Below are 23,913 nucleotides of genomic sequence, written 5' to 3'. Positions count from 1 at the left end.
TAACTGCTAAACCACCTGGGCTGCCCTAGTTTTTGTATTTTATTTCATCTTCGTTTATTTACATTTAACTTTAGCCATTTATGACTAGTGGTTACCATATTGGAGAGACATGTCTAGAGACACTGAAAGACCGTTGGTTTTGTTGGTCTGTTTTACCATTGTTAGTGATTGGTTCTAGGGGTTACCACCTCCTTCTTATATACAAACATTGTCTGACATCCCACTTAACTTTTTAGAAATGGAATTGTGCCCTACAAATGGCCTAAACTACTAATTTTCGATGTATATATAGTAAGAAAATATGTAATGAATATTTTGGACACAAGAGGACACAGATATTGATTAAAATTTTCTAGTAGGGAAAAGCAAAGGCATAAGAGATTGTAATAATTATTTGAAAAGTAATTCTTTTTGGGTTGAAGACTCATTGACTTTATAGTTTTATATCCATCTGAGTGAAAATTATTCCCATTTTACTAATACAGTCATCATCTAATTATTCACGTCCATGTCATGGATTATCGACATGGCTTTTCATTGCTGTCATTAACTCACTCATTTATTATGCATACTACACCAACTTTCAAAAGGAATTGGAGATGATTCATTCATGTCATCAGTTTGCTTAATCAAGTATTTGTCTGGATATTTATAAAGCTTGAATATGGCTTCTTACACAGTAAAAATGCTCAGCTGTAAAGAATCTCACAGTATTTATATGTTAATATCACACCTGTCTTCATCTTATTTTTCTTATTCATAGTTTCATTTGATCATATTTTTATACTTACATTTTTTATCTTGTATATAGCTTAAAAAGCTACTTGAAATTCTCTTGTAATAAGGATGGATAAAAATCTACAATTAAAAGTAAATATTTAGAGGCACCTGGGTGGCTCAGTAGGTTAAGTGTCTGCTTTCAGCTCAGGTCATGATCCAGGAGTCCTGGGATTGTGCCCCGCATGGAGCCTTGCATGGAGCCCCACATCAGGCTCCCTGCTCAGCAGGGAGTCTGCTTCTACCTGTGCCCTTCCCCCTGGTAGTTCTTTCTCTCCCTCTCCCTCTCTCAAATAAATAAGTAAAATCTTCAAAAAAAAAAAAAAAGTAAATATTTAGGTAAGTACTTAAAGTTTACTTGAGTGGCTAGAAATGTATATATTTATAATCTTCTAGAATGAGTTTTAGAAATATGTCTCAAAATACTTTTACATGATAATTTGCTTTTGAGATTATGTAGATATATCTCTATGATAATTACTATTATAATCCCCATTCTAATTGAAGAAACTGAGGCACAAAGAGGTTCAGAAACTTGTTCAAGTTTGCATAGCTAGTCATTGGCACTTGGGGAATGCAACCTCTGGTTGATCATGCCAGGGCCTTCCTTGCCTAGTAACCATTATATTATTAGAATCAGAATGTTATATTGTTTGTTTGTTTCTTTTTTCCCCGAGTGGCACTGTTTTATGGCATTAGATAATTGTAAAAGGCCTTGTTACCACTGTTTTCACTTTCTTGTATGTCATATTAGGCCTTGGGGCAAATGTCATACAGCCCTCAAGAATAGGCCACCTAGTACAGAATCCAGGCCTTTTATGGCCTCATGTTTATATTGAATTAGAATTTTCATTAATTGATAACCTTTAAAGGACAGCATCTCTTTGAGCTAATGCAACCAGGAAATTAATTTCACATGGTTGCAGCGCTGTATCACTGAGGCCATGGAGTCCTAACAAAGGTTAGGAAATGCAAACGGTGACTCTCAGCATGAATTTTCTTGCACAGCAAACATGTAAAAATTTAGAGACCCAGTGAAGCACATACTGTTTATTTTTGCTTTAATATATATTCTCCCATGAACAAGCCAGGCGCCTGGGAGCATCTGGCTTATTTTACTGTTGTACATTTTTTATTTGACACTTCTATATTGCCTTGGGTATTGTTGTCTAATACACTTCATTATCTTAAAGTGTATTATTTCCTGAGTTTGACAGCATATTTGGCATTGTACAGTGTGTAAGAAGAGAAAGCTCCATTCTAAGTGCACGCAGTTGTCATTCTTTAGATCTGTTTGGGTCTGCTGAGCACAGGTGCCACTGGGCGGGAGGGCACAGGTTGGGTCCAGGAATAGAGGTTGAAGGAGCCTATCTTTGCCTTGTCTCAGTAACATCCTCATCAGTGTTCTCTCTAAACATTGTGGAAGTCTCGTGAAGAAGATTTTCTCCTCCTCATCATGATGATTTCTACAGTGTAGGGATAGTCATCAAAAGAGTGGTATCTCTTCTGACTGCTTTTGTTCAAATTCTGAGTTCCTCATATATTTATTTTACTTCTGTATGAAGGTACATGTGCTAGAACTGGTTTGTACTAACTTGTAAGAGCTGATTTTGCATTTCTCTCCCAAGTCCATTTTCAGTGATGACATATTGAAGGATTAAAATTAGACATGACTGGAATGTGTGCACAAGGGAAACTAGCAGATTCTACAAATGTCTCCTCTCCTCCTGCCCCCCTCTCCTCTCCCCTCCCCTTGAAGTCCAGCTAACCAGCACACTACAGGATATAATATATATATCACACTGAATTGCAGATGGCACACTCCTCTTAAATTTGACTTCTACTTATGTATATAGCACTACCGAGTGAGATATACAGTATTACTCCAAAAACGTTCCCTTGTACCCTTGCCTGTCAAAACCATTCCCATGTAAGGTAATCACTATTTTGACTTCCAGGGCCATTGGTCAGCTTTGCCTTTTCTTGAAATATACAGAAGGAATCATTGGCATGTCCTCTTTTGAAGCTGACTTCTTTTTGTTCAAGAATATGTCTGTGAGATCTGTGCACATTTCTGTGTGTCCTTGCACTTTACTTTTTTGTTGTTGTCATTGTTCTTTTGGTATAGAGTTGTCCTATAATATATTAGAGGGTAGTCCTTAGCTACCTATGGTCATTGGGTAATTGAAATAGGTCCAGTGTAGTTGGAAAAAAGTGAACTTTTTTTTTTTTACTTGAATGGAAATGTGTTTTAGGGACACCTGGGTGGCTCAGTAGTTTAGCACCTGCCCTTCAGCCCTGGGTGTGATCCTGGAGACCCAGGATCGAGTCCCACATCGGGTTCCCTGCACGGAGCCTGCTTCTCCCTCTGCCTATGTCTCTGACTCTCTCTCTCTGTGTCTCTCACGAATAAATAAATAAATAAAATATTAAAAAAAATAAATGTGTTTTACATGTAAAATACATTTCTGATTTTGAAGGCTTGTAATAAAAAAATGTCTCCTAGCTTCTGGTGGTTGTTGGCAATCCTCGGTGTTTGTTGACTTGTAGGTGCATCACTATTTTCCATGTTTAGAACTTATTTCTTTTCCACAGATTCCAGTTCCCTAGGAAATCTTTGACTGTAACACTGATTATCTTGATATTGAGTTAGCTATTCTGGCATCATAGTGGTGTCTTCTGGTGTTCATATCTGTTTCTTTGTTGTCTTTTTTGCTTTTCTCCTGGTCTTATTTTAACAGTTGGTGATGTTTTGTTGACTATTTAGCACTTGTTTGAAACACTGTAGAGGCTCAGGATGCTATTATCTTTTTCCTCAGATGATACTTCGATATGATGCAGGGCTCTCACCTCAGCTAGGGGCTGAGCAGTCTCAAGATTGGATTGTAGTTTTTATATGACTCAGTCTACCTTCACTTCAAACTCTCCCATCTTTTAGCACTTCCGGTACTGTCTGAGAACCTGAGATATTTAGTTAGGATCATTTCCCTTTGGTAATTTGTACAGTCAATTTTTATCTTTCTAGTACATGATTATTCATCAGTCCTCTGTGGTTTTCAGTTCTTTTCTTCCTATTTGGTTTCTTGGTATTTTGTCTAGCACAACTTAAGAATCAGTGAACAGCTCCAGGGCAAACCTTGTGCTGAAAGTTGGGATCACTTTGCCTTAGATGGCTGGCCTCTCAACCTCTTCTAATTTGGCAGCTCCAAATGTCACTTTTGTCTCAGCAGCACCATGAGATTGTCAAAAAAGCTCTGCTGGCTTCTCTGCCATTTAGTGGCTGACATCTGCCAGCCTTATTAGCTTCTTATTCTGTACCAGGAATTGGCAAATGACCCAGGGGGAAAAACAGTGTAAAGAAAAGTTGGGCTCAGCTCAATGATCTTTCTTTCCATTATCTTGACTTCTGCAGTCCTGGCTTTCCTTGGCAGGTCCTATTACCTTCAAACAGATGTTTTGGTTTGTTATCTGCCTTTCCTAGTTCTCATTGGGAGCTTTGTTCCTCCGTCTACTTCATCAAAAGCAGAAGGTGAAAGTTAGCATTTTAAGCAGAACTCAGAGAGACAGTTATATTAAAATTTATTTTCAATCACAAATACTACATTTTATTCTTTCCTTCACTGAAACCCCTAAATTATATACTTTGAAATATAAATAGGAAATTCCTCTCTCTCCTCGAGCCATCAGCCTAATAATAACTATTAAAAGAAGAGTACACTCTAATGTATAATGAAAACCAATTTCCATTGCAAGCACTACTAGAATCTAAAGCTATATTCTAGGGTAAGTCATGTCATGTCATTTGAGTTGACCCTCTGATGCCTTCTCTTATACATAGGCTTCCCTTTCTACCTGGGCCACTAACCTGGATCAGGTTTTAAAGTCCTGAGCCTGATTGACTCTAACTATTATTACCTCTACGCTCTGAATTGGCTTGCTTCCTTGTCACTGAACTCAACTTTATCATCTGATACTGTTCTATTCTCTTCACCCCTCGTCATCTCTACTTTTGCCACACTGCCTGGCCAGGTTAGGATATCATCTTTAACTTATCATAGGATTCTCCCATATTGCTCCAGTAAGTTGTCTAATCCAGTCTAGTCAAAGTCAGACTAGAACTATCTTATTCTGCGATAGCCCAGTTTGAGCTTTTGAGAACTGCATTTTGGAGTTTGATGGAGGTGAAATACAAGTTTCAACATGTGTGTTAAGTCGGATCTGTTGGAGATGGCTGCTTTAGCTCCTGAGAAAGGGTTAGAAGAGCTAATGGTCATATGTGACTCAAATATGAGAGGAATTGTATTCATTATAGTCATGTGAAATTTTGGATAAGAGATGTTCCCTTTAGATCCCATCTAAGGAAAGGGGGAAGGAAAATGTTGTGTTGCCTATTATATACTGCATGTTTCTATATATTTTATCTCACTGCTTTTAGGTAATGGAATATCTGGGGATAGTTGATATCGTATCAACAGAAAACCTAATTAACGAATAATTTTTCTTGGCTTGGATCTGAAAACAATTTAATAGCAAATGAATATTTATATTACTATAGTTGATTTACATAAATGCCTACTGATTTTCATAGTCATGTATAAATGCTTTTTATAACCAAATGTCAAATTTATTGAGGTATAATTTACATTTAGGATATGCACAGATATTAAGTATGCAGGCTGGCTAATTTTGACAAATGAATACACCCATGTGACCCATTCTCTGTTAAGATGGAAAACATTTACATCACCCGGGAATGTTTCTTTGTGCCCCGTGAGTCAAGTACCCTACCAAAACAAACGCTGATCTTATTTCTATCATAATAAGTTAGGTTTGTCTATTCTAGAAATTTATAAAAATATAATTGTACAGTATATACTATTTTGTTTCTAGAGTTCTTCTCTCAGAATAATGTTGTTGAGATCCTATTGTCATAGATACCAGTAGTTTTAACTCTTTATTATTAGCAAGTATTCCTCAATGTGAATATATGGTTAATTGCCTGTTATCTGTTAATGGGTACTTGAGCTTTTCCATATTTGGATTTTTATGAATAAATCTTCAATAAAGATTTGTATATGAGGCTTTTTGTGGACATAGTCCTCATTTTTCTGCCTAAAAGTAAGATCCCTGGGTTGCAATTGTATTATAGGAGTCTCAGAAGAAGAAGAAGAGAGAGAAAAGGGGACAGAAAATTTATTTCAAGAAATAATAGCAAAAAAGTTCCCTAATCCGGGAAAGATAACAGACATCTAGATTCAGGAAGCACAGAGGACTCCCATCAAAATCAACAAAAGCAGGCCAACACAAAGATGTATTATGATTAAATTGTCAAAATATAGTGATAAAGAAAATGGATCTTAAAAGCAGCAAGACAAAGGTCCTTAACTTACAAGGGAAAACCCATAAGGCTAGCTGGAGATTTTGCAACGGAAATTTGGCAAGTCAGGAGGTAGTAGCATGATATATTCAAAGTGCTGATTGGGAAAAATCTGGAGCCAAGTATACTCTATCTGGCAAGGCTATCATTCAGAATAGGAGAGATAGAGTGACATAGACAAAAACTAAAGGAGTTCATGACTACTAAACCAGCCCTTCAAGGGTACTCAAGGGGACTCTGAGTACAAAGAGACAAAGACAAAAAAGGACCAGAGGAAATCTTCAGAAACAATTACAATATAAATAATAATATGACAATAAGTACATATCTATCAGTAATTACTTTGAATGTGAATGGACTAAATGTTCCAATCGGAATACATAAGGTGTCAGATGGATTAAAAAAACAAGACCTTCTATATGCTACCTATAAGAGACTTCTTTTAGACCTAAAGATACCTGAAGATTGAAAGTGAGGGGGTGGAGAAGCACACCACACATCAATGGATGTCAAAAGAAAGCCAGAGTAGCAATACTTATATGGGATAAACTAGACTTTAAAACAAAAATAGACAAAGAAAGGCATTATATAATCCTAAAGGGGACAATCCAACAAGAAGATGTAAAAGAAGATATTACCATTGTGAATATTTATGCACCCAACATGGGAACACTCAAATGTATAAAGTAATTAGTAACAAACATAAAGAAACTAATTGATAATAACAAAATAATAGTAGTGGACTTTAACACCCCACTTACATCAATGAACAGATGATCTAAATAGAAAATAAACAAGGAAACAATGGCTTTGAATGACACCCTGGGGGAGATGGACTTTTTTTTTTTTTTAAGATTTTTATTTATTCATGAGAGACACACACACAGAGAGAGAGAGAGGCAGAGGGAGAGGCAGGCTCCATGCAGGGACCCCGACGTGGGACTCGATCCCTGGACTCCAGGATCACGCCCTGGGCTGAAGGCGGATGCTCAACCGCTGAGCCACCCAGGGATCCCCGGAAATGGACTTAATAGATATATTTAGAACATTCCATCCTAAAACAGCAGAATGCCTATTCTTTTCAAGGGGAGATGGAACATTCTCCAGAATAAATCACATGCCAAGTCACAAAACAGGCCTTTACAAATACATAAAAGATTGAAATCATACCATGCACCTTTTCTGACCACAACACTGAAACTAGAAGTCAACCACAAGAAAAAAATCTGGGAAGACCACAAATACATGGAGAGTAAATAACATACTACTAACCAGTGAATGGGTATAGCAGAAAATCAAAGGATAAAGAAAAAAAACATGAAAATGCAAACACAATGGTCCAAAACCTTTGGGATACAGCAAAAGTGGTCCTAAGAGGGAAGTATAGAGCAATACAAGCTTACTTCGAGAAGAAAGAAAAGTTTCAAATAAACAACCTAACCTTACTCCTAAAGGAGCTAGAAAAAGAACAACAAATGAAGTTTAAAGCCAGCAGAAGGAAGGAAATAATAAAGATTAGAACAGAAATAGATGATATAGAAGCTAAAAAACCCCAATAGAACAGATCAATGAAAGCAGGAGCTGGTGCTTTGAAAAAATTAATAAAATTGATAAAACTCTAGCCAGACATAAAAAGAAAAGAGAAAGGACCCAAATAAATACATTTGCAAAAGATTGAGGAGAAATCACAACCAACATCAGAGTAATACAATTAGAATATTTTGAAAAGCTATATATATTATATACATCTATAGAAAAGATGTAGATTTGACATTTTAAGAAATGCCTATACTAATAAATCTTTGCTTCTTAATGTCTAGCTAGTCTTCATATAAACCATTATTCATATAGTCCTAGTGTATTATATTTCATATCTTTTGAAACCTGTCTGTATCTTTATATTTATAGGGTATTCCTTATAAACAAGATATATATGGGTTTTTCTTTATAATCCAATATGTCAGTCTCTGCTTTAATTGGTTTGTTTATTCTGCTTTAATTCAATGTAATCATTAATATGTTTTAGATTAAGTCTACAGTCTTGGTGTCTGAATTATACCTGTCCCATCTACTTCTTATTACTTCTCTGCTTTTCTGGAATGAATCAAGTAATTTTTGTACTATGTGTTATCCCTTTATTGAGTTTTTAATTATGTTTCTCCTTTTTTTGGGTGGATGCCCTGGAGCAGGGGTCGGCAAACCACATCTGATAGGCCAAATCCAGAATATGTTTTTGTAAATAAAGTTTTATTTGAATACAGTCATGTTCATTCATTTACTTATTATATATGGCTGCTTTTGCAGTAGTACCATTTAGTAGAGATCATATGATCTGCAAAAACTGAGATATTTACTCTTTGGTCCTTGACAGGAAAATTTTGCCATTCCCTGCTCTAGAGATGAAAAAGTATGCATCTTAAACTTACCAGTCTAACTCAGTAAGCATTCTACTACTCAACAAACAATACAATAACTTACAATAGTATCTTTCCAATTACCATACTCCTACAATTTGTGTTCTTGTTGTCATACATGCTATGTACCCTATAATGGTTTTATTAAGTTTACCTTATATAGTACATAATTGTATTAAAGATTTAATCTTATAGTGCAGGTCTGCTGGAGATGAATTCCTTTATGTTTTGTCTGTCAGATATATATTTTTTTCTCCTTCATTTTTTTAAAGGTATGGTTGATGTCATGGGAAAAAGTATAATAGAATATTTAAGTTAGAACTTGTCAGGAAAGATGATGCTTGATGTAATGGTTTGCTTTTGTTGGTAAACACTATTTCTTTTTTTTTAATTGAGATATCATTGACATTAGTTTCAGGTGTACAATATAATGACTTGATAGATGAATATATTATGAAACAATAGCTATCATAAGTTTAGTTAATATCCATCACCACACATAGTTACAATATTTTTTCTTGTAATAAGACCTCTTAAGATCTACTCTCTTAACAACTTTCAAATATACAACACAACGTTATTAACTATGGTGATCATACTGTGCATTGCATCCCCAGGACTTATTTTATAACTGAAAGTTTGTACTTTTTGACCACCTTCACCCAGTTTGCCCCTCACCTCCATCTCCCTGCCTCTAGCAAGTATCAATCTGTTTTCTATATAAGTTGACTTTTAAAAAATTCTACACATAAGTGTGATCATATGGTATTTATCTTTTTCTGTATGACATATTTCAGTTAGTATATACCCTCCAGGTCCACCTATGTTGTTGCACACAACAGGATTTCCTTCTTTTATAGCTGAATAATATTCTATTATCTTTATCCATTCACCCATTGATGACAATCAGGCTCCCTACTTGGCTACTTGTAAATAATGCTATAATGAACATGGGAGTACATATATCTTTTTAAGTTACCATTTTTGTTTCCATCAGATAATACTCAGAAATGGAATACTAAATTATATGGTATTTCTATTTTTTTATTTTTTTTAAAGATTTTATTTATTTGTTCATAAGAGACACAAAGAGAGAGGCAGAGACATAGTCAGAGGCTCCCCTGCAGGGAGCCTGATGTGGGACTCTATCCCAGGACCCTGGGATCATGCCCTGAGCCAAAGGCAGATGCTCAACCACTGAGCCACCCAGGTGTCCCTATTTTCAATTTTTTGAGGAGCCTTCATACCATTTTCCATAGGGCTGTCCCAGTTTCCATTCCTGTCTCCTTCATTTTTGTGATTTTTTTTTTTTTTGAGAGAAAGCATGTAAATGGAGGGGTTGAAGATAGAAGGAGAGGGAGAGAGAGAATCTGAAGCAGGCTCCATGCTTAGTGGAAAGCCCAAAATGGGCTTGATTTCACAGCTCTAATAGCATGACGTAAGCTGAAATCATGATCTGGATGCTTAACTGACTGAGCCACCCAGTCACCCCTGAGAGATATTTTCATTGGATTAAAAATTCTAGGTTGACATTTTTTTCTTTCAGTATTTAAAGGATGTCTCCGATTATCTTCTTGCCTCAGTGGTTTCTGATGAGAAATCAGCTATTACTTTTATCTTTGTTGTCTATATGTATTACATCTTTGCTTCTCTGATCTACATTTTCCTTAATGTTGACTTTCATCTGAGTATGACTTCCCTCTGTGTAATTTACTCCCTATTTATTCTGCCTGGGATTACTGAGCTTCTTGTATCTGTGGCTTTTGATATCTTTCATTAGTTTTGGAAAATTCTTTGTTATTATATTTTAAGATATTTGTTTTGTTTCATTCTTTCTTTTTTTTTCCTTCTGAAACTCCACTTATGCATATGTTAAATTGTTTGATATTGTTTCACAGGTCTCAAGTACTCTGTTTTTAGTTTTTACTTTTTTTCTCTTTGTATAGGGCAATTTCTCTTTAACAGTTTTCAGATTCACAGATTTTTTTCCACTGTGTCAAGTCTGCTGCTAATTCCATCTAAATAGTTTTTCAGGCTTTATATTGTATTTTTCATTTCTAACATTTGTATTAGGGTCATTTTTATAGTTTTCATCTTTTAATTTTCCCATCTGTGCATGCATGTTATCCTATTTTTTTTTTGACACATACTTTAACATTTGTACCATAGTTCTTTTGCAGTTCCTATTTGGCAATTCCAACATGTGAGCTCTTTGCAGTCTGGTTCTATTAACTGTTTTTTCTCCTGTTGATGGTTGACATTTTCTTACCTATTCATGACTCTCATAAATGGTACTGCATTCTGAACATTGTATATAAAAGTAGGAAAGTAAAAACTAGGCAAATACTTATGCCCAGAAACAGCCCATACCTCCTTTCTGTTAAGCTGTGGTGTGTATATGTACATGTGGGGGTGAACTGATGGGGTGAATCAATTTTGTCATCAGTTAAGCTGTGTCTTGACTTTGTTATTCACCACAGGTTTGTCTCAGTTCTGTTCTGTCAGAATTTAGCAGGTCATGTGTGTGTACACTTTGTGTATGTGTGTGTGTGTGTGTGTGTGTGAGAGAGAGAGTGTCTCTCTCACCAATTGTGTCCCCCCCCCAAAAAAAACCCTTAGTAATATATGACTAAAACTGGAGGCGGGGGTTCTTCACTACTTTCATACTTCACAGGTTCCAGTGCATCTTTACCTCAAGGGAATCTCTTTTTGCCTCTTTCAGCAGCAGACAGCCACTGCCTGTTATTTATGGAAGATCCAGTGTCAATATGGAGTGCCTTTGAGTACTCCTGCATATGCTCTCATATTTAGGCAGTCATAATGGGTTGAGAGAGCCTGGAAAGGGGATCTCTCAGCTCTCCAATTTCTTTTCTAGTGGTAGACAGTTGTGGCACTCAGTTGTGAGGAACATTTCCTGGAATATTTCCCTCCTATCTCCTGGGCCATCCGAAGACTTCACTATCATTCTCTGAGTTCTCTTGCCCTGCCCTCAGCCTTTGTATGAATGCTCAGAAAGGCCTATGGAAAAGAATTGGCAGGGCTATCAAGTCTCTTCTTTCATCTGAGGCTTTCAGGCTAAGGAGTCATGCCAGTCGACAGACAGCCTTTAAATTTGCAGAAATTTTAGCAGTTTTCTTCTTACCTACACTTAAGATGGCTTCTTCTTTCTTGTACTACTCAACTATGGAAGAAAATAGACATGATTTCCTTCTCTTCCAGGAAAGGCTTGTCACATTTTGAACTTAGTTCAATAGATTTGTTTTTGTTTTTGTTGTCTTAATCATTATTTGTGACTTCAGTTGTTTTTTTGGAGAAAAAACATTGTTTTTGTATATTATCTGACTCCTCATTTCATGGGAATGGGAGCAAATTTATCTTGTGACTTTCTCTTCTTATCAGACACGGAAGTTCATAACTGCTTTTTAATGTCTGTACCTTAGAAGGTCAGAGTAATGAACATAGGAAGTGAATTGAAGCTGATATTATCATCTTTATTTAAGGTGAGGTAGAATCAGTTCCAAAGGGTAGGAATAAAAAAAAAAAGAATAAACAAAAAACAAAAAAACAAACAAACAAACAAAAAAAAAAAACCAAAGGGTAGGAATAGACCAGAATCTGGATTTCTTTAACTATGTCCCTTTTTTTATCTTTATCACTTCTGATCTCTAAAGCTAATTGTAGGACATAGCTCATCTGAAACCTATCACTTTGCAACCCTGGTGGGAGACTGCCATACAGATTAAAAGTGTGAAATGTCTCTCTTGGAGGAGAGTAGGAACAAAGCTCCCTGATAGAAAAAACTGCCGTACGCTTGAGAAGATGAGATCAAGAATACACTCATAGTACCAGCTCTGGGTATAATTTAGGCTTGTGTTCATCGAGGCCTCTTCCATATACTGTCTGCCTCACCACTGTGGCATTTAGTTGGAACAACTTTAAAAAGTAGAATGGATTAGTTAGAGCCTCATGGGAACTTAAGCATGTAGTTCTAGGATTGCCGAAGTTGGCTGTTGAGATCATTAAATTTTATTATTTTTTTATAAAGATAACAATTCAGCGGTCATGAAAGGAACTTTGTTTTCATTGAAAATTGACTCCAGTAATTTGCTTATGCAAAATAATACAGCTCCTTGATACCAGAATATAAATGCTGATATGAATTCCATATAATTTCAATTTTTCTGTATCTAATTTTAGAATCACATTAAAATAGCAAATGCCTTGAAATACAGAGCTTCTGGTTGTTTGTTGGACTAGTGACATATTTGTTTAATCAATTACACACACTATTTTATAAAATTACCTTTGCCTTTAGGCTTGACTTAAAATGGCCTGGGCTGCATTAATTGAGGGATTTAGTTAGGTGCAATAATAGCTCTTGGTTACTGTAAACCACAAATGATTAGGATTCAGATAACTGATAAAATTTTGTGTAGTATATCAAAAGTGATATTATTAGCCAACCAAAAGTTTATCTAGCCATGTTAATTAAGGCCACTGGTTGAAGATCTGATGGTCCTCTCTATAAGACGTGGCCTGAGCTACCTTTTAGAACAGCAAGTGAGGAATAATCCTTATAGAACCAAAAATGGGTTATGTGATAATTTTTTTTTAAGATTTATTTATTTATTCATGAGTGACAGAGAGAGAGAGAGAGAGAGAGGCAGAGACACACGCAGGGTCCTTGCAGGAGCCCGATGAGGGACTTGATCCCAGATCCCAGATCCCGGGATCACAACCTGAGTGGAAGGCAGCTGCCCAACCACTGAGCCACTCAGGTGATTGTTTGTTTGTTTTTAAGATTTTATTTATTTATTCATAGACACACACAGAGAGAGGCAGAGACACAGAGGAAGAAGCAGGCTCCATGCAGGGAGCCTTATGTGGGACTCAATCCCGGGTCCCCAGGATCACAACCCAGGATGCAAGCGGCGCCAAACCTCTGTGCCACCAGGGCTACCCAGGTGATAGGTTTTGAAGCTGACTTAAATATCTGAGCTTACAGAGAGACACACAGGGCTTAAGAAAAGGGACTGTACCCCGAACCCTAGAAGAACTCATTTATGTTTCTATCTCCCATCCATAGGCACCAAACTGAGCTTGGGAATGAGGAAAGCAAGCTTTAGTAGTTGAATCATATTAGCCTTTAGTTTTTAGTTATTCTTGGGAGGTTGCTGTTACAAGTAGGCGAGATGTAGAGCTCATTTTTTTTTGAGGTCTCTCTATCCTAATTGTTTTCTATCTTAACAGAATCACTCCTGAAGCTTTTTAAAAACCTCTAAGGCAGGCTTCACCTCAAATCAGAATCTCTGTTTTTTAACCTTGCTCCAGGTGATTCCAAAGTACTGCAACGTGGAAACAAATGCCCTCTCTTTAATCTCTGTGTCATTGTTTCTGAGTGGTGCTCAAAGGGTGGTCCTGACCAGCAACATTAGTGGCATCTGGGAAATGGTTAGAACAGCAAATTAACATAAATAGGCTATACATATTCAAAGTATAAAATCTGAGACATTTGGCATATCTGTGTCACCCAGAAATATCATCACACTCAAAATAATGGACATATCTATTACTCTAAAAGATTTTCTTGCACCATTTGGTAAACTCTACCTTTCTTCCTCTTCATCTCCAGGTAGACATTGCTCCACTTTCTGCCACATACATTATTTTTCATATTCTAGTACTTTATGCAGATGGAATCATGTAATGTTTACTTTTTAAAAATGAATACTTTTTGAGAAGTTTTAGGTTTAAGAAAATAATGAGCAAAAACGTACAGGAGTCTCCATATACTCCACCTAGACCCACCCAATGCCCTCTATTTTTGTCATCTTGCATTGGTGTGGCGCATTTGTTTTAATTAATGAGCCCATATTGAAACATTATTATTAATGGGAGCCCATAGTTTTCATTAGGGTTTACTCTTTGTGTTGTACATTATATAGGTTTTGACAGATGTCTAATGACATGTATCCACCATTACAGTCTCATACAGAATAATAGTTTTACTTCCCTAAAAATCCTTAGTGCTCCACCTCTCACCCTCCTTCCCTTCCCATGACAACCACTGATACTTTTCCTGTTTCCATGGTTCTACCTTCCCCAGAATGTCATATCTGGAATTATGCAATCTGTAACCTTTGCAGATTGGCTTCTTTCACTTAGCAATATGCACTTAAGGTCCTCCATGGTTTTTCATGGCTTGGTAGCACATTTCTTTTTATCACTGTGTATGAGTGTATCACAGTTTTATTATTCATTTACCTACTGAAAATCATCTTGATTGCTTCCGTGTTTTATTGATTATGAATAAAGCTGCTGTAAACATTCATGTGCAGGTGTTTGTGTGGACATAAGTTTTCAACTCCTTTGAGTAAATACCACGGAGCATGATTGCTAGATCATATGGTAAGAGTATGTTTAGTTCTGTAAGTAACAGCTGACCTGTCTTCCAAAATAGCTGTACCATTTTGCTTTTACACCAGCAATGAATAATACTTCCTGTTGTTCCACATCCTCTCCAGTGTTTGGTGGTGTTATTGTTTTGGATTTAGGCCATTTTATAAGTGTATAGTAATATCTCATTGTCATTTTAATTTATGATTCACTAATGACATATGACATCAAGCATATTTTCATATGCTTATTTTCCATCTATATCTTCTTTGGTGAGTTGTTTGTTCATATCTTTTGCCCATTTTTAAAATTAAGTTGTATTTTTTTCCTTATTGTTGAATTTTAAGATTTTGGTTATAAATTATCTGACATGCATTTTGCAAAGATTTTATTCTAGTCTCTGATTTGGCTTTTCATTCTCTTAATGTACTATTTTTGACTGGCTTCTTTCACTTAGCAAAGTTATTCTGAAACTCATCTTGTAGTAGTACATATCAGTAGTTCATTTTTTATTATAGAGTAGTATATCCATTGTATGAATATGGCATAATTTACTTATCAGTGTGTTTGTTAATGGACATTTTGGTTGTTTCCAATTTTTTTTACTGTTACAGATAAAGGTGCTATAATTCTCATGTACAAATTCTGTATGGACATGTGCTTTCATCTTTCTTACATGAAGACCAATGAGCAGAATAGCTATGTCATATGGTAGGTATATGTTTAATTTTTCTTAAGAAACTGCCAACGGGGGATCTCTGGGTGGCGCAGCGGTTTAGCACCTGCCTTTGGCCCAGGGCGCGATTCTGGAGACCCGGGATCGAATCCCACGTCAGGCTCCCGGTGCATGGAGCCTGCTTCTCCCTCTGCCTATGTCTCTGCCTCTCTCTCTCTCTCAATCTGTGTGACTATCATAAATAAATAAAAATTAAAAAAAAAAAGAAACTGCCAACGGTTTTCCTGTGGTGATTGTATCATTTTACATTCTTACCAACAATGTGAGATGTTCCAGTTTCCCCACATCTTCACCAATGGCTGCTATGGTTAGTCCTCTTCTAATAAGTATATAGTACTACATGGTCTTAAGTACTATGACATGATCATTATGAAATCAAATGGTGAAGTTCCACTTCATTGTTCTTTTGCAGTATTTAGAGTAAGAGTAGAAATTGACATGAAAAAGATAAAAATAATTCCAATTTTATTGCCTTATGTTTAGTTTTGAGCAGTAGTTTCTAATTTGCTATCCAAAGACTCCTGGAAGTCCCCTCTCAGGGATCCATAGGTCAACACTCTTTTTGTGGCAACATCAGATGAATTTTGTGCAGTGGAGCTTGCTGAGGCAACATAATGGTTAGTGGCATTGCTCTAGCAGGCTAGTAGAATGTATGCTTGTACATACTTGTGCTTTAAAAAAAATTCTGTTTTAATTTTGAATACGGTAAATATGGATACATGTGACCCACATACGCTATTGCTCTTTGGGATCCTCAATGATTCTTAAAAATGTAAAGTGCTTCTGAGACCTAAAATCTAGACAAAAATTAAAGGAAGAAAAATGGTATAATGAAATGTGTGTGTGTGGGGGGGGAAGTATAGGCATTAAGACAAAGGAAGCAAATACTTTAACGTGTAAGAAATGGAATACTTTCCTTTTCTTTTTTTTTTTTTTAAAGATTTTATTTATTTATTCATGAGAGACACAGAGAGATTGAGAAACAGAGACACAGACAGAGGGAGAAGCAGGCTCCATGCAGGGAGCCCGATGTGGGACTCCATCCCAGGACTCCAGGATCACGCCCTGGGCTGAAGGTGGCGCTAAACTGCTGAGCCACCCAGGGATCCCTGAAATGGAATACTTTCAAAGTTCAAGGTTTATTATTTATTCTTCAACTGGGAAGGGAAAGAATATAAACACATCTTCACATGCTGTTGTTGGACCTAGAGATCTGGCCTTTATTCTGATGTTGGCAAATTTTGGTTTCTATAGTGCTAGATTTGCTGTCTCATTGCTTTATCCTGGGGTCATATTTAACCCATAGCCTCTTTCCACTGTGCCTGGTCAAATGGAGCATTTTTCAGAGTTTATGAGAAGCTGCCACTGGTTAACTTGCTTCCAGTGTGAAAATGTCACTGCAGGGACAGAGAACAGCTAAGGCTTGGTGCTAATGCCTCCTTTGTGTCTGAGAGCTTCAGTGGCTACTGGGCTGTTAGTGCCCTGGGAAAATGTAGATGTTGATAAAAAAAGCAGTCACAATTGTTGGAGAGGATGCAGTGGTTTCCCCTTCTCTGTATCTCTTGATGATACCATTAGTTGTCACTTCATAGTTGGTTTAACATGAAGAGAGGGTTCTAGAATAAATAATTCAAACAATTCACCTCTTGTTTAGTATCATATAGTTATATGGTTAGTGGATGATCCCTGGAATTCCTACATTGGTAGCCTTTGGCTCTGACACATTCCTCTCCTAAGTTTCTCATACAAGACTGAGATGACTGAGATTTACAAAGCAATGAGGGTGGGGGATGTGTGGGGCAGTGCCTGGGTGGCTCAGTGATTGAACATCTGCTGGCTCAGGTCTTGATTCCTGGGTCCTGGGATTAAGTCCCATATCCAGCTCCCTGCTCAGCAGGGAGTCTGCTTCTCCCTCTGCCTATGTCTCTGCCTCTCTCTCTGTGTCTCTCATGAGTGAATAAATAAAATCTTTTAAAAAAACGAAAAAACAAGGGATCCCTGGGTAGCTCAGCGGTTTGGTGCCTGCCTTTGGCCCGGGGTGCGATCCTGGGGTCCTGGGATCGAGTCTCGCGTTGGGCTCCCAGCGTGGAGCCTGCTTCTCCCTCCTCCTGTGTTTCTGCCTCTCTCTCTCTCTCATGAATGAATGAATGAATGAATGAATAAATAAATAAATAAATAAATAATAAAAAAAACAAAAACAAAGCTATGGGAGGAGTAAATGATTTCAAAATTCTACTAACACAAATCATGGTAATGAATTCTTTAAATAATGCTACCTTAATGCTTTTTGTAAGTACCACCACGGTTTCTTCTGCTATTTATAAAATTACTCTTTTAATGTTAAAAGTCTCCCTGGAGCACAAGTGTAAAGTATATAATGTTTAGGTAAATTAAATTAAGTCACATTCTTTTAAGACCATAATTAATGGCTTCTTATACTTCCTGCAGACCTCTAACTTGCTTTTACTCCAGCGGCTACAATATTCATTCTTCTTCGTATTTATAAATAAAATATATTCTTTTCTCCTAAGGTTAATTTTAGACATTCAAATTAAAACAACTTAATGAGGTTTTTAAAAAGTTCTTTCAAAATAAATTAGCCATACATAAAAATATAATTTGCTGTTGTATATTTTTTCTAGTTGTTTGTTTTGTTTTTTGTCCAATAATTATGTTATTAAATATCAGTATTTTAGAATGAAAAATATATCCCTTAGCTCTAAGGGTATTTTTAAGCATTGAAATTTAAGCGCCTATCTGGACCTTGCCCAAGTGTTCTTCAAAATAAATTAGCTAAATACTTACAAATCTACAGGTTATTTCAGTTGTATCATAGCATAATTAAAGACTCAATTGTAAATAAGACTTAAGAAGAGACACTAGCAGCATAAGAGAATATATAAGATTCTGAGAGGTAAGATTCAAGGTATAAGTGTTGGTAGGTACTTTCCATCCCTATTTCCATTAAGATAAATTAAAATTACTAATACAGAATAGCATACTGAGCCATGCCAATAACCTGTACTGACTGTTCATTAGTCATCACCAGCAAAACCATGGCATTCTTATTTTAAATACAAGGTCACTGTTTATTCAGCGGATATTTTTGAGCTACCTCTATGTACATGATTATGTTATTAAGATAATTATTTTTTCATGTTAGATCACAAATACAATTATACTATTGTAGTTTTACAGGAATTTTGAATCTGTGGGGATGTCTTGAAATTTATACTCTCACACAAATTACTTAGGTAACTTTTCTATATGAGATTATTTGACTGCCATTTGGGAGTCAAAAGTATATTTTATTCATATGAATTACAAATCTGCTAGGTATGTGATCTTATTTTTACAAAATAAACAAAATCGTTGAACTTTAAAAAAATGACATTAACATTTTCTTATTTTTTTAAACTGACAAAAACTATAAGCAGAAGACAGTATCAATATGTAATTAAAACATGAAAATATATTGTGATTGCTGAATAAACTGATTCTCAGAAAAAAAAATTGAGGAGTATAAAGCAAAGTAAAAACTGAACTAACAGACTAACATGTTAAGATATGTGGAACTCCAAAATTGGGGGTGGCATGATCAGCTGTGCCTAGGTCTCCTGTACTGTATCTAATTTCATCTTTCTCTTGTAGCCAACAGCTGTTCACTGCTTATGTCTTCCGAGCACATAGATGAATTCCATAGGTTGTTTGATATGAGACTGTGTCACTTTTAGAAAGCATTTGCAGGAGGCAAGGGTGATAATACGGTTCAGGCAGCTCATGTGAGCACCTTTGTGAGGATATATCCCTGCAGGCCATGTCTGCCTTTCACTGGCTACCCTAGAAATTCATCACAAAGCCCAAGGCTCATTTGTCTTTGGTGAGCTCCATCATTGTAAAGGAGGAATTCCTAAAGAAACTAAGATTGAGTCTGCTGTAGGTATTTTGTGCCCTGCAGGAGAGACAGTAACAGAAGAGTGGGCCTGAGAGAAGACGTTGGGATGAGGAGCTCCTTTCCTTTCAGATAGGGGAATGGAGAGCAGGGCACCCAGGATGCGGAAGAGAAAGCCCCATCAACTTCCCTGTGCCTCACTTAAGGAGTAAAGCACACCAGAGCCTTCAGCATCCCAGCTGTTACTCAATCTCCTTTCTCCTTTTCAAGGACATATTATAGTGGTGTGGTAGCAATAGAAAAGGTTCACTAAATATTTGTGGAATGGATTTTAAATAGAAGTTTAGAATGCTTTAAAACATACAGAAAAAAAGAAATCATTGGCAAGCTTGTACACTTTACATTAGTTAAAAATTTACAAGCCATAACACTTGAGATTCTGATCATGAGCAGTAGGTCACACTGGCATAGTTCAGAGTCACTTGTAGAGAACTGAGTATATCAGAAGGATACCAGTAACAGGATGGGAATCAAAGTAGAGGACTTAAGGATAAGCCAGATGGGGCAAGCAAACCAGGTGTTGGAACCAAGGAAAGGAATTGCAAGAATGAAACAAAAGCTGTTTTATGCTTGGTTGCCTTGATTTTCTTCTAGTTCTCTTCTGGAATTGATTTTCCAACCAGGTTCTGAAGGCATGAGGTTCTAGAGAGTGCTAAGGGGCCAATTCTATCTGTAGGTGTAACAGAATTCCAGAACTGCCTCACACTTGCTAGTAAGAGCTGCTCGTGCACATTTCTCCCCAAATCTGGGTTCCATGACCTCTCATTTAAATTGGCTGTAGCTGGATTGTTTTATACCAGAAATCACCAAATACTTCAAATAAGAGCTATCTCCTCAACTGGACAGTCAGTTGTTAATCATATACCAGCACACTGATAGATAAAGTTTTGGGCATCCATCCTATCAATAAAAGATTACATATAATGACAGAAGGTGGTGAAAGAGCCTTGCTACACGAATTATCTATTTTCTTCTTTATTATTAGTTTTGTAAGTATGTTAATGTCAAATATGTTTGTAGTCAGTTTGTTCACATTTAATTAGCAACTCTAAGACACAAAGCAAGAGAGCTTTAAGGAGCTTATAAACTCAGGATGAATGTTTGTTAGAGAAAAAGACTCATAGTACCTACTCAAAAGTAAGATATTTACATATTTTTTCCTTTACTGATTTCATGTTTAGCTCAATGCTCTCAAACTTCATTCTGCATACACATCATCTAGAGATCTTGTTAAATGCAGATTCTGATTCTGTGACTGTGGGATGAGCCTGTTATTTTGCATTTCTAACAAGCTCTTAGGTGATCATGCTGGTCTATGGAACATATTTTGACTAGCAAAGATTTAGCTGTTGTGGAAACCAAATAAAAGTAATAAACAGAAACAAATATATTTTTTAAAAAGTCTTATTTTTAAGAAGGTAAACTCTGGAGGAAAAATTATTTGATCTTTGAATTGAGGGTCTTTGAATTTGGGCTATTGGCACCTTTTTTTTTTTTTTTTGGCAGATGTTTGTTGACTTCACACAATACAGTAAAAGACTAAATGAGCTGGAAACATTAGAGATCCTAATTATACAACTCACTGACTACCCATAAGCCTGAACAATGGAAAGCATTCTGCGTGCTTTACTCATTTAACTTCATTTAAACCCTTCTTGGCATCTGAGTTGCATTAATGTGATAACTCTTGTGTAGCAATTAACAAAGTGTGGCAATTGTGAACATTTCTGGAGTTTGTCATATTGAATGGGAGTAGGCTCCGGGCATCTAATTCTTAGCTCATTTTCTAGGGTTGATCTGGCTTTATAGATGATTTATATACTTTTTTACATTTTCCTTTGACACAGGAAACCAACATTGAACAAATGAATTGTGGTTGTATTTTTCCACCAGACATTTTGTTTTGGAAGTCATTTCTAATGAATGACTTTCAAGCAGTTTTTTTTTTTTCTTTTTTGCTCTCTAAGTTAGGAAACTCATTGAATCTTCAAGAAGACAATCACATTGTAGTCATATAAATGCACATCCAGCACTTCACAAAAGTCACAAAAGCCGAGTGTTCTCCATTGCCCTGAGCCTCATAAGCTCAAGCATATTGAAAAGCGAATGGTGAGCATGTTCTGCACAATACTGTATCCAGTACTAACAATGCTGGATATTGTGTCTATTCCATCCAGTGCCTCAGAATTAACTGTGTGGTTGGAAGAAGGCTTGAGATGAGAAAAAAGCATCATTTCCAAGCTTGGATGGTAGAGAATATATTACCCAGAGGAGTAGCAGATGGTTTTTCAGCACTGAAATGCAGCATTGTTTTTGTAACAACCCAACTGGTGTTTGGAAGTCTGATTTAAAGAAACTATCTTACCACCTTCAGGCATTGGAAAATCCCCAGATTTATTATTTCTATCTTTAGGAAGGCAGGGAATGGACTTTTTTCCTTCATACAAGCACATATTACAATGTTCTACACAGATTAACACTATCCTATCACAGAGAACCAAGTGTAGGAACATTCTAATTTTCTGCTGGATGTGTTAAGTGAGCCTAGATTATGGGTGCAAGAATAATTTTCTTGTAAAGTAACTTGACCTTACATTGCAAATGGGTTGGCTCTGGTGGATTCTCAATTCAAGTATCCTCTTGTTATAGAAAAATAAGTCTCCATTCCAAGCTCTGTGATCTGTTTATTCATTCATGGCTGAAATTTTCCTTTTTCCCATCTTACTATTTTTCATCATAATATATTAAAACCATTTAGCATGTTGTAATTTTTTTGACATTATTCTTGGTTGGATAAAGTCTTAGCCTCCATGTAAATCAGAAGATTCTGAGCAAAATGTATTTTCCAAAGCATGCGTAAAGAAACCAAAAAAATATTCCTTAAGACAACATAGAAAGAAGGAAAGACAGGAGATAGAAAGAGGGAGGGAAGAAACAAATAATGGAGGAGAAAAAAAAATAATGGAGGAGAAAGAAAGAAGGAAGTAAGAGAAAATGAAAGAATGAATGTGTATATTGGGCTACCTATAACATGAAATGAATTTTTAAAGCTTTTCATTGAAATCTGGATTCTTAAATCCTATTGTTATATTCAACATTGTCTTTTCATTGATAACCTCACAGAAATTAACTTTATGATTTAGTAAGTTATCAGTCTCATATGTCAGGCACCATTATAAATTGTATATTAAGAATGCCCAAATTATCATGTGTTTACACTTCAGACTGGAGAAAAAAGAGATGGTGTGTAAAGTTTCTGGAAACACGGGGGAAATCAATTGATTGCAGAGAAATCTCTAAGGATTGTCCAGCTCTGAACCAGATTGTCATTCACAGAGTAGGACATCATTATCCCATGAATATCCCTAAAAGTTCTCATGATAAATTCCAGCTCAGCAACTTCTTCTGTAATAACTTTGTGTTTCAAGAATCACCATTGCTACATTAATGGGAAAAATATCACTGTAAGAACAGTGATGTTTATATTAAGAAATATAAACACAGATGAAAATAGGAAAACTTTGCCTCAGCATTCAAGACTGTTCCATAGGGAACTTAATCATTGGTAGATAATTCACAACAATAAATAGGGATTTATGGCTAAGGATAGTTTGAGCATCCACTCCTGGGAAGCTGTCTAGGTTGTGGTTTGTGTGTTAAGTGCTAAGTGGTTCTTCTTGCATCGTAGGCTACCAAATAATCTAGCAAGAAGAATTTGTTCATCAGTGTAGATGACTGGTTCTGGCACAGTTTATCAATTCACCATGGAGAAGCCTGATTTTGTGCCTTGGATGAGTGCAAATATTGGGTCCTTGTAGTCAGTTTCCTGTGTTTGTCTTAACCTCCTAACATCTGTCACCAAGCTTACCAAGATAAGCTCTTCTTTGCTTTCATAGTAATTTTACTTTATTTTTTCCCTGTGAGTGAAGCAGTGGTGATGAGATTTCTTTATCATTAAGCTTACATAAAGAAAAGACCTTTCTTATGAGGTCTCTCTTCTTTTCATTAAGGTAGAAACCTCAATTTCCTCTACTTCCTGGTGACATTTTTGGTGATGTGCTGGAGTCATCTCTATTACAAAACTATTCAAATCACAATTAACTTTTTAAAATTCAGGATTCCTCACATGATTTTTTTTCTGCCTTAGTGCTAAAAAAATAAATAAAGTCAATTTTTAACATTACCCATATCTTCAAAAGATGAATGCAGGTAAATGGTCTGAATGCAGGTAAATGGTCTTTGTTTCCTTAACAACAATAAC

At 36.2% G+C, this 23,913-nt stretch overlaps 1 protein-coding gene and 1 long non-coding RNA gene across 15 annotated transcripts in view; one reads left to right on the top strand and one right to left on the bottom strand.

Moving 5' to 3' along the window:
• The window catches only part of LOC112670359 (uncharacterized), a 40,932-nt gene extending 17,033 nt beyond the window's left edge, over nt 1-23,899 (bottom strand). For both annotated transcript variants that reach the window (XR_007405127.1, XR_007405128.1), the window contains exon 1: nt 23,837-23,899. This is a non-coding gene — a long non-coding RNA (uncharacterized LOC112670359). The remainder of the gene's footprint in view (nt 1-23,836) is intronic.
• RBMS3 (RNA binding motif single stranded interacting protein 3) overlaps nt 1-23,913 on the top strand; it is a 1,287,947-nt gene that overhangs the window by 351,923 nt on the left and 912,111 nt on the right. The window lies entirely within an intron of this gene.

The sequence above is a fragment of the Canis lupus genome, chromosome 23 (genome assembly GCF_003254725.2).
Source record: "Canis lupus dingo isolate Sandy chromosome 23, ASM325472v2, whole genome shotgun sequence".
NCBI lineage: Eukaryota > Metazoa > Chordata > Mammalia > Carnivora > Canidae > Canis > Canis lupus.
This window is presented reverse-complemented; position numbering and strand designations above follow the sequence as displayed.